We start from the raw sequence: 10,000 nt of genomic DNA on the forward strand, positions 1-10,000 counted from the left end.
CACAAACAATGGCAGGAATGAAAGACACAGATCTGCCACAACCTTGGAATCGGAGCGCCGCCTGTCATGACCCACAAGTGCATCCTGACGTGACAAATCGGACGATCCCGCAGGCATCCACTTACGATAATCACTATCAACGAACCTGCCGCGCCCCCCCCCCCAAATACACCTTTCCCTACAACAATGTGTACCTTAACCTAAGCTATATTGTACCTTACCCTAAGCTATATTGTCCCTTAACCTAACCTCCGTTGTGCCTTAACCTAACCTCCGTTGTGCCTTAACCTAACCTACGTTGTCCCTTAACCTAACCTACGTTGTGCCTTAACCTAACCTACGTTGTGCCTTAACCTAACCTACGTTGTGCCTTAACCTAACCTACGTTGTGCCTTAACCTAACCTACATTGTGCCTTAACCTAACCTACGTTGTGCCTTAACCTAACCTACGTTGTGCCTTAACCTAACCTACGTTGTGCCTTAACCTAACCTACGTTGTGCCTTAACCTAACCTACGTTGTGCCTTAACCTAACCTACGTTGTGCCTTAACCTAACCTACGTTGTGCCTTAACCTAACCTACGTTGTGCCTTAACCTAACCTACGTTGTGCCTTAACCTAACCTACGTTGTGCCTTAACCTAACCTACGTTGTGCCTTAACCTAACCTACATTGTCCCTTAACCTAACCTACATTGTCCCTTAACCTAACCTACGTTGTCCCTTAACCTAACCTACGTTGTCCCTTAACCTAACCTACGTTGTGCCTTAACCTAACCTACGTTGTGCCTTAACCTAACCTAGGTTGTGCATTAACCTAACCTACGTTGTGCATTAACCTAACCTACGTTGTGCCTTAACCTAACCTACATTGTCCCTTAAACTAACCTACATTGTCCCTTAACCTAACCTACATTGTCCCTTAACCTAACCTACATTGTCCCTTAACCTAACCTACGTTGTGCCTTAACCTAACCTACGTTGTGCCTTAACCTAACCTACATTGTGCCTTAACCTAACCTACATTGTGCCCTAACTTAACCTACATTGTGCCTTAACCTAACCCATGTTGTGCCTTACCCTAACCCATGTTGTGCCTTAACCTAACCCATGTTGTGCCTTAACCTAACCTATGTTGTGCCTTAACCTAACCCATGTTGTGCCTTAACCTAACCCATGTTGTGCCTTAACCTAACCCATGTTGTGCCTTAACCTAACCCATGTTGTGCCTTAACCTAACCCATGTTGTGCCTTAACCTAACCCATGTTGCGCCTTAACCCAACCCATGTTGCGCCTTAACCCAACCCATGTTGCGCCTTAACCCAACCCATGTTGCGCCGTAACCCAACCCATGTTGCGCCGTAACCCAACCCATGTTGCGCCGTAACCCAACCCATGTTGCGCCGTAACCCAACCCATGTTGCGCCGTAACCCAACCCATGTTGCGCCGTAACCCAACCCATGTTGCGCCGTAACCCAACCCATGTTGCGCCGTAACCCAACCCATGTTGCGCCGTAACGTAACCTAAATTGCGCCGTAACGTAACCTAAATTGCGCCGTAACGTAACCTAAATTGCGCCGTAACCTAAACTATATTGCGCCTTAACCTTACGCACGTTGTCGCTTAACCTGCTCTGTAATTGTTATGCGACTCGTTAAAGTAGTGTAGTGTTGCCTAACTGCAACCCTCGCAATATAGTTCGCTACTCGCACTGCCCGGTCCCCTGTGTATCGCGTCATGTTAAACACCCTGCAGGTGTTGCTGACTTTCCACATGCTCCTGTTATACACTGTAATGTGGATAGCAGCGGGACGTACATCCCCCCCCTCTTCCCCCCTGCCTTCGCAAGCTCGTCGGTGAGAAGTGTGCATGTTCAATGCCCTTCGCATGCCGAAGTACTCAGCCTACGTTGTGGTACGGCCTGTCACCTGTCCGCGGATGTACGCAAAACCCACAAACTGTACTGCACATTGGTCCGTATGTACTGAATGATACATCGTGGCACATGTGTGACCGTACGACGACTGCGCCTAGCAACGGCGGACCATACAGTCCAAATATTGTGCACGCAGCTACGTGTCGTCTCCCTTTAGGAGCTGGATTGCAGTGTGGTACGCCATACAGACGTGTGGGAGGAACGGACGCCCTGGATGGCGATCAGAATGAGCAGTCTGTTGATGTAGTGGAGCGTGTATTCGGACGTAGTCGTCTCTTCTCACACACTGTGATAGCATGTTGCACCGCGTTCCACATCTGCGACATGCTGCAGAGGCCGGCTGACAGTCGTTCGCGCAATGGACACCGCATACGTACGGGGGCTACCTTCCACGTGTTCTCTAGGCGTGCACATGTTGATGCGTCTATGTGGGCAGACGTAGTGTGTTGTGACACCTGACACACAGGCATGCAATACTCGTTGCAAATGGCGATGGACGTCTACGTTTGCTGGTGACGTTACGCAAATGAACAACTGGTAACCCGTTGTGGTGCGGTTGTTCTCGCTAGAGGTGAATCAGTGTTGGCGACGATCGGTCGAGCTATTAACCGGTTGTTTCATGGATACCCACCATGCCCACGAACGTGAAAAGGGACCCACCATGCCCACGAACGTGAAAGGGGATCTGGGTGTGATGCGATACGCGGCGGTGGCTGGGTGGGACCGTCCCCGGCCGGTGAGGGGGGGCCGCCCGGCGTGCTGGCAGCGCGGTGCGTGGGCGCACGCGCTACAGCCGGCTGGTGGGGGCGGCCAGTGGCAGGCGCGCCGGCCGACGGACGCGGCAGGCGGCGCAGCTGCGCGCCGGCGCCCCCTGCTCGCGGCGCCTTGCGGCCAAAGTAGGTCCTCGCGGGCCCGGTGCGAAGCGCGGTGGCCATCTGCAGTGTGCTGGTCCGATTGAGGACTGTGTGCGCTGAGGATGCGCCGCCGCCCGGCGCTCGGCGCCGCGACGCCGTCTGCTGCTCGGTCGCCCCAGCGGTTCTCGCAGGTGGTTTGTATCGCAGCTGTGCGGACGTGTTGGCGCGTGCGCTGTGCTGGGAGAGTTCGCTTCGGCACCCAAGTGGGGCTTTTGTCCTTCTGTGGCGCTGGCGTTGGAGCTGCCGGTCACCGTAGGTGGCGCGTGTTGTCTCCCGCCGGCAATGCCACGACAGCACGCTCCCGGGCCTCTGTCGGCAGCGGCAAGCTCAGTTGGGAGCACGGGTGGTCGCACCTAAAGCGTCTACTCGCCTAACTCCGGGCGATTGCGCCTCTCTCGAACCCGACCAAGTACTTAGGACGGCGCTGCGCGCCGCCGGGACCTGAGAGGGTTTCGAGGTGTGTTGTGCAGGGGAGCACAGCCTCCTCCTGTTTGCAGAATAATTGAGCGGACGCTTGCGTGTTCGCGCGGGCCCCTGGGACACACTCCCGGGCGGCCGGCTGCTCAGCTCTAGTTGACGCAGCTCCCTGGTTGATCCTGCCAGTAGTCATATGCTTGTCTCAAAGATTAAGCCATGCATGTCTCAGTACAAGCCGCATTAAGGTGAAACCGCGAATGGCTCATTAAATCAGTTATGGTTCCTTAGATCGTACCCACGTTACTTGGATAACTGTGGTAATTCTAGAGCTAATACATGCAAACAGAGTCCCGACCAGAGATGGAAGGGACGCTTTTATTAGATCAAAACCAATCGGTCGGCTCGTCCGGTCCGTTTGCCTTGGTGACTCTGAATAACTTTGGGCTGATCGCACGGTCCTCGTACCGGCGACGCATCTTTCAAATGTCTGCCTTATCAACTGTCGATGGTAGGTTCTGCGCCTACCATGGTTGTAACGGGTAACGGGGAATCAGGGTTCGATTCCGGAGAGGGAGCCTGAGAAACGGCTACCACATCCAAGGAAGGCAGCAGGCGCGCAAATTACCCACTCCCGGCACGGGGAGGTAGTGACGAAAAATAACGATACGGGACTCATCCGAGGCCCCGTAATCGGAATGAGTACACTTTAAATCCTTTAACGAGTATCTATTGGAGGGCAAGTCTGGTGCCAGCAGCCGCGGTAATTCCAGCTCCAATAGCGTATATTAAAGTTGTTGCGGTTAAAAAGCTCGTAGTTGGATTTGTGTCCCACGCTGTTGGTTCACCGCCCGTCGGTGTTTAACTGGCATGTATCGTGGGACGTCCTGCCGGTGGGGCGAGCCGAAGGCGTGCGACCGCCTCGTGCGTGCTCGTGCGTCCTGAGGCGGACCCCGTTGAAATCCTACCAGGGTGCTCTTTATTGAGTGTCTCGGTGGGCCGGCACGTTTACTTTGAACAAATTAGAGTGCTTAAAGCAGGCAAGCCCGCCTGAATACTGTGTGCATGGAATAATGGAATAGGACCTCGGTTCTATTTTGTTGGTTTTCGGAACCCGAGGTAATGATTAATAGGGACAGGCGGGGGCATTCGTATTGCGACGTTAGAGGTGAAATTCTTGGATCGTCGCAAGACGAACAGAAGCGAAAGCATTTGCCAAGTATGTTTTCATTAATCAAGAACGAAAGTTAGAGGTTCGAAGGCGATCAGATACCGCCCTAGTTCTAACCATAAACGATGCCAGCCAGCGATCCGCCGCAGTTCCTCCGATGACTCGGCGGGCAGCCTCCGGGAAACCAAAGCTTTTGGGTTCCGGGGGAAGTATGGTTGCAAAGCTGAAACTTAAAGGAATTGACGGAAGGGCACCACCAGGAGTGGAGCCTGCGGCTTAATTTGACTCAACACGGGAAACCTCACCAGGCCCGGACACCGGAAGGTTTGACAGATTGATAGCTCTTTCTTGATTCGGTGGGTGGTGGTGCATGGCCGTTCTTAGTTGGTGGAGCGATTTGTCTGGTTAATTCCGATAACGAACGAGACTCTAGCCTGCTAACTAGTCGCGTGACATCCTTCGTGCTGTCAGCGATTACTTTTCTTCTTAGAGGGACAGGCGGCTTCTAGCCGCACGAGATTGAGCAATAACAGGTCTGTGATGCCCTTAGATGTTCTGGGCCGCACGCGCGCTACACTGAAGGAATCAGCGTGTCTTCCTAGGCCGAAAGGTCGGGGTAACCCGCTGAACCTCCTTCGTGCTAGGGATTGGGGCTTGCAATTGTTCCCCATGAACGAGGAATTCCCAGTAAGCGCGAGTCATAAGCTCGCGTTGATTACGTCCCTGCCCTTTGTACACACCGCCCGTCGCTACTACCGATTGAATGATTTAGTGAGGTCTTCGGACTGGTACGCGGCATTGACTCTGTCGTTGCCGATGCTACCGGAAAGATGACCAAACTTGATCATTTAGAGGAAGTAAAAGTCGTAACAAGGTTTCCGTAGGTGAACCTGCGGAAGGATCATTACCGACTAGACTGCATGTCTTTCGATGTGCGTGTCGTGTCGCGCAACACGCAGCTACCTGTACGGCTCGCAGTAGCCGTGCGCCGCGTGCGGAACCACGCGTTCGTCTCAAAACTAACGGCAATGTTGTGTGGTACGAGCGCTGAAGCGCTGGAGCGGCTGGCCTGCGGCACCTGGCGCCTGGCGCCGGTTTTGAATGACTTTCGCCCGACTGCCTGTCCGCTCCGGTGTGGAGCCGTACGACGCCCATCGGCCGTGAGGCCGTTGGACACTGAACGCTGGAACAGGGCCGCCACACGCCTCAGTCCCGCCTATGCAACTGTCTCGAAAGAGATGGTGGAAACTATGAAAAGATCACCCAGGACGGTGGATCACTCGGCTCGTGGGTCGATGAAGAACGCAGCAAATTGCGCGTCGACATGTGAACTGCAGGACACATGAACATCGACGTTTCGAACGCACATTGCGGTCCATGGATTCCGTTCCCGGGCCACGTCTGGCTGAGGGTCGGCTACGTATACTGAAGCGCGCGGCGTTTGCCCCGCTTCGCAGACCTGGGAGTGTCGTGGCCGCCTGTGGGGCCGGCCGCGTCTCCTTAAACGTGCGATGCGCGCCCGTCGCCTGGCGGTTCGCATACCGGTACTTACTCGGTAGCGTGCACAGCCGGCTGGCGGTGTGGCGTGCGACACCTCGTACAACGACCTCAGAGCAGGCGAGACTACCCGCTGAATTTAAGCATATTACTAAGCGGAGGAAAAGAAACTAACAAGGATTCCCCCAGTAGCGGCGAGCGAACAGGGAAGAGTCCAGCACCGAACCCCGCAGGCTGCCGCCTGTCGTGGCATGTGGTGTTTGGGAGGGTCCACTACCCCGACGCCTCGCGCCGAGCCCAAGTCCAACTTGAATGAGGCCACGGCCCGTAGAGGGTGCCAGGCCCGTAGCGGCCGGTGCGAGCGTCGGCGGGACCTCTCCTTCGAGTCGGGTTGCTTGAGAGTGCAGCTCCAAGTGGGTGGTAAACTCCATCTGAGACTAAATATGACCACGAGACCGATAGCGAACAAGTACCGTGAGGGAAAGTTGAAAAGAACTTTGAAGAGAGAGTTCAAAAGTACGTGAAACCGTTCTGGGGTAAACGTGAGAAGTCCGAAAGGTCGAACGGGTGAGATTCACGCCCATCCGGCCACTGGCCTCCGCCCTCGGCAGATGGGGCCGGCCGCCCGCGCGGAGCAATCCGCGGCGGGGTCGTGTCCGGTTGCCTTTCCACTCGCCGCGGGGTGGGGCCGTTCCGGTGTGCGGTGGGCCGCACTTCTCCCCTAGTAGGACGTCGCGACCCGCTGGGTGCCCGCCTACGGCCCGGGTGCGCAGCCTGTCCTTCCGCGGGCCTCGGTTCGCGTCTGTTGGGCAGAGCCCCGGTGTCCTGGCTGGCTGCCCGGCGGTATATCTGGAGGAGTCGATTCGCCCCTTTGGGCGCTCGGGCTCCCGGCAAGCGCGCGCGGTTCTTCCCGGATGACGGACCTACCTGGCCCGGCCCCGGACCCGCGCCGCTGTTGGCTCGGGATGCTCTCGGGCGGAATAATCGCTCCCGTCAGCGGCGCTTCAGCTTTGGACAATTTCACGACCCGTCTTGAAACACGGACCAAGGAGTCTAACATGTGCGCGAGTCATTGGGCTGTACGAAACCTAAAGGCGTAATGAAAGTGAAGGTCTCGCCTTGCGCGGGCCGAGGGAGGATGGGGCTTCCCCGCCCTTCACGGGGCGGCGGCCTCCGCACTCCCGGGGCGTCTCGTCCTCATTGCGAGGTGAGGCGCACCTAGAGCGTACACGTTGGGACCCGAAAGATGGTGAACTATGCCTGGCCAGGACGAAGTCAGGGGAAACCCTGATGGAGGTCCGTAGCGATTCTGACGTGCAAATCGATCGTCGGAGCTGGGTATAGGGGCGAAAGACTAATCGAACCATCTAGTAGCTGGTTCCCTCCGAAGTTTCCCTCAGGATAGCTGGTGCTCGTACGAGTCTCATCCGGTAAAGCGAATGATTAGAGGCCTTGGGGCCGAAACGACCTCAACCTATTCTCAAACTTTAAATGGGTGAGATCTCCGGCTTGCTTGATATGCTGAAGCCGCGAGCAAACGACTCGGATCGGAGTGCCAAGTGGGCCACTTTTGGTAAGCAGAACTGGCGCTGTGGGATGAACCAAACGCCGAGTTAAGGCGCCCGAATCGACGCTCATGGGAAACCATGAAAGGCGTTGGTTGCTTAAGACAGCAGGACGGTGGCCATGGAAGTCGGAATCCGCTAAGGAGTGTGTAACAACTCACCTGCCGAAGCAACTAGCCCTGAAAATGGATGGCGCTGAAGCGTCGTGCCTATACTCGGCCGTCAGTCTGGCAGTCATGGCCGGTCCTTGCGGCCGGCCGCGAAGCCCTGACGAGTAGGAGGGTCGCGGCGGTGGGCGCAGAAGGGTCTGGGCGTGAGCCTGCCTGGAGCCGCCGTCGGTGCAGATCTTGGTGGTAGTAGCAAATACTCCAGCGAGGCCCTGGAGGGCTGACGCGGAGAAGGGTTTCGTGTGAACAGCCGTTGCACACGAGTCAGTCGATCCTAAGCCCTAGGAGAAATCCGATGTTGATGGGGGCCGTCATAGCATGATGCACTTTGTGCTGGCCCCCGTTGGGCGAAAGGGAATCCGGTTCCTATTCCGGAACCCGGCAGCGGAACCGATACAAGTCGGGCCCCTCTTTTAGAGATGCTCGTCGGGGTAACCCAAAAGGACACGGAGACGCCGTCGGGAGATCGGGGAAGAGTTTTCTTTTCTGCATGAGCGTTCGAGTTCCCTGGAATCCTCTAGCAGGGAGATAGGGTTTGGAACGCGAAGAGCACCGCAGTTGCGGCGGTGTCCCGATCTTCCCCTCGGACCTTGAAAATCCGGGAGAGGGCCACGTGGAGGTGTCGCGCCGGTTCGTACCCATATCCGCAGCAGGTCTCCAAGGTGAAGAGCCTCTAGTCGATAGAATAATGTAGGTAAGGGAAGTCGGCAAATTGGATCCGTAACTTCGGGATAAGGATTGGCTCTGAGGATCGGGGCGTGTCGGGCTTGGTCGGGAAGTGGGTCAGCGCTAACGTGCCGGGCCTGGGCGAGGTGAGTGCCGTAGGGGTGCCGGTAAGTGCGGGCGTTTAGCGCGGGCGTGGTCTGCTCTCGCCGTTGGTCGGCCTCGTGCTGGCCGGCGGTGCAGGATGCGCGCGCCTGCGCGGCGTTCGCGCCCCGGTGCTTCAACCTGCGTGCAGGATCCGAGCTCGGTCCCGTGCCTTGGCCTCCCACGGATCTTCCTTGCTGCGAGGCCGCGTCCGCCTTAGCGTGCTCCTCCGGGGGCGCGCGGGTGCGCGGATTCTCTTCGGCCGCCATTCAACGATCAACTCAGAACTGGCACGGACTGGGGGAATCCGACTGTCTAATTAAAACAAAGCATTGCGATGGCCCTAGCGGGTGTTGACGCAATGTGATTTCTGCCCAGTGCTCTGAATGTCAACGTGAAGAAATTCAAGCAAGCGCGGGTAAACGGCGGGAGTAACTATGACTCTCATAGTTACTGGGCAAGTGAAGCGCAATACATGGGCCATGCCCTCTTAGCCTCTCCTTGCCTGCGGCTTCCCCCCTTCCCGTGGGCCCGCCGATACGCCAGTCCTTGATAGGACTGGTAAGCAGAGTGGAAGTCCGCACTTGGGGCTTTGGGGGGTTACCAGCCCTCCATCGCATAACCCTTAATGTTGGGACAACAAGAGAAGAAAACACGGGTACCGGGCCTTCCGCTGAAGGACCCGGCCTAACAGTCCCGACTGCTAGCCTGCCAACCGTCCCTGAAGTAGAGGAGGCCGTGGAGCCATGGTTCCACTGCAGCATTTGCAGCCGTGCCTTCCGCAGCAAGATCGGGCTCGGACAACACCGCCGCCGCGCCCATCCGGAAGCGGCAAATGCGGAGATTGCAACTGATAGGAAGCGAGCTCGGTGGGCGGAAGAAGAGATGCGGGAGCTCGCCCTGGCGGAGGCTAGGCTTCTTTGTGCCAGTGACTCCAAAGTCCTCTTTGCAAACCAGGAGCTTCTACCCCTGTTTCCGCACCGTACCCTGGATGCCATCAAGTGCAGGAGGAGGACGGTGGCACACAGGACGATGGTGCGGGAATACGTAGAGGAGCTGAGGCGGGAACAACAGACGCAGCATGGTCTGCGCCATTCACCCGTCCCGGAGTCGCTGCCAGAGGGGCCACCCTCTCCGCCGGAGCTTGAGCGCCCGCCACGAACATCTGTAGTCGACGAAGCCATATGGAGGCACCTCGCCGGCCTGCCGCGGTCGGCCGCGCGCTTCTCGGCCCTGGACGACCTTGTGCGTTTGGGGCCGGGTACGCCGTTGGCAGTGGTCGCGGCTGGGCTGCCTGAGGCCCTCCGAGCTGTCGGCTCTGAGGAAGCAGAAGCAAGGAAGAGGAAGACGTCGCGCCCGCCATCCAAGCAGCGGTCTGGTGGTGGCCCTCCGCTCTCCAAGCGGAAGCGCCGCCGGTGGGAATATGCCAGATGTCAGGATGCCTTCAGGAAGAATCGCGCGCGCTGCGTGCGTGGCCTCCTGGATGGCACCCTGCTCCAGCCGCCGTCGAACATCCCAGGGCTGGTG

General features: G+C 57.2%; 2 non-coding genes and 1 pseudogene across 2 annotated transcripts; all 3 read left to right on the top strand.

Annotated features, from left to right (window-relative positions):
• The first annotated feature begins 3,435 nt into the window (after positions 1-3,435).
• LOC126417742 (small subunit ribosomal RNA) lies at positions 3,436-5,344 on the top strand. Its single transcript, XR_007575805.1, has one exon. It is a non-coding gene; the product is annotated as a small subunit ribosomal RNA (ribosomal RNA).
• Positions 5,345-5,697: 353 nt separating this feature from the next.
• On the top strand, positions 5,698-5,852 carry LOC126417486 (5.8S ribosomal RNA). Its single transcript, XR_007575602.1, has one exon. It is a non-coding gene; the product is annotated as a 5.8S ribosomal RNA (ribosomal RNA).
• Positions 5,853-6,040: 188 nt separating this feature from the next.
• Positions 6,041-10,000, top strand: part of LOC126417813 (large subunit ribosomal RNA) — a 7,807-nt pseudogene continuing 3,847 nt past the window's right edge.

Source organism: Schistocerca serialis, chromosome 8 (genome assembly GCF_023864345.2).
Source record: "Schistocerca serialis cubense isolate TAMUIC-IGC-003099 chromosome 8, iqSchSeri2.2, whole genome shotgun sequence".
Lineage (NCBI taxonomy): Eukaryota > Metazoa > Arthropoda > Insecta > Orthoptera > Acrididae > Schistocerca > Schistocerca serialis.